General features: G+C 46.0%; 1 pseudogene across 1 annotated transcript; it reads left to right on the top strand.

Annotated features, from left to right (window-relative positions):
- Nucleotides 1-295: 295 nt before the first annotated feature.
- On the top strand, nucleotides 296-1,001 carry LOC309523388 (transmembrane protein 256 homolog pseudogene; annotated as a pseudogene). Its single transcript has one exon. The product of its transcript is annotated as a transmembrane protein 256 homolog pseudogene (transcript).
- Nucleotides 1,002-1,463: the final 462 nt, after the last annotated feature.

Below are 1,463 nucleotides of genomic sequence, written 5' to 3'. Positions count from 1 at the left end.
ACAACACATCAGGCTGGAAATATATAACGTTTTAAACCAATGTGTTTTTCCTCTTAAAAAAAGAAAATATATTACTTGGAGAGAAGCCCATATTGCACTAATTCCCAAACAAGACATGGACATAAGGCAGGTGAAAAATTATAGGCCAATCTCGCTCCTAAATAATGATTACAAATTGTTTGCCAGTATATTGGCCAATAGACTTAAAAATGTATTTGGAGAGGAGATTGGAAAGAACCAAACTGGATTTCTACCTGGTAGACAGATGAAGGACAATGTTAGAAATATAATTGATATGGCGGGCGCCGGGGCGTTTTTCTGACGGCTCGTTGCGCTGAGCGGGGCTGCGGCCGTCGGGGCGGCCGCCTACGGGGCTCACGATTTCCGTCGCAGCGACCGAGATGACGACTTGAAAGAGCTCTACGAGATGGCCAACAAATACCACTTCCTCCACAGCCTGGCCCTCCTGGCTGTGCCCCACTGCCGCTATCCCATGATGGCCGGCAGCATCCTGTCTCTGGCCATGGGGATGTTCTCTGGCGCCCTGTATTACCACGCCGTGACAGGGGACCCGATCCTGACCAAGGCAGCCCCGTATGGTGGTTCCCTCCTCATCCTCGGCTGGATCGCCATGGCCCCTTGACACCCCGTTCTGTCCCCATGTGGCCCCCATCTCCCAACGCCAGGGCAGCCAGCCCTGCCCCTCCCTCCTCCCTTAGGCTAGCCAGAAGGGAGCCCTAGGAGAGGAGAGATTTCCAAATGTCAGAGTGGGATCCCTTGAGGTCTTTAGCCCGCCCCGAATGCGTCTCTATCCTGCATCTTGGAATTCCCCGAATGCCGAATCCCTTTTAAAAAAGCCAAGATCCTTCCCCTCCCCCCAAAAAATTGCAACCAGATTTGAGTTTGCGATGGAGGCTTCGAAATGCAATGTCTGATCGGTGCTTTTCAATTGTTGTTTTTTAACTTAATAAATGATGAGAGTGATTTCACTTTTTAAAAAACCCACGCACCTTTTTTTCCTGTGAATATATTTATTCCGTGGGGGGGGGGGGAGAGAAAGAAATATAATTGATATAATGGAATATCTGGACTCCAGGAGAGACAAACAAGCCGCCCTAATGTTTCTGGATGCTGAAAATTTTTTTGATAATGTGTCTTGGCATTTTATGAAAAGAAATTTAGAATTTATGGATATCGGTGGAAAACGTTTAGATGGTATTTGGGCTATTTATTCGGAACAATATGCTAAATTGATAGTTAATAATAACTTCACAGACAAAATTGAGATAACAAAGGGAACCAGACAGGGGTGCCCGCTATCGCCATTGTTATTTATAACAATACTAGAGGTCCTGTTGAGGAAAATAGAAGCAACAAAAGAAATAAAGGGGATTGGTGTAGGCTCAAAAGAATACAAGTATTAGGCCTTTGCCGACGACGTTGTCTTGAATTTAGAACAACCT

The sequence above is a fragment of the Podarcis vaucheri genome (genome assembly GCF_965113315.1).
Source record: "Podarcis vaucheri genome assembly, chromosome: W".
Classification (NCBI taxonomy): Eukaryota; Metazoa; Chordata; class Lepidosauria; order Squamata; family Lacertidae; genus Podarcis; species Podarcis vaucheri.
This window is presented reverse-complemented; position numbering and strand designations above follow the sequence as displayed.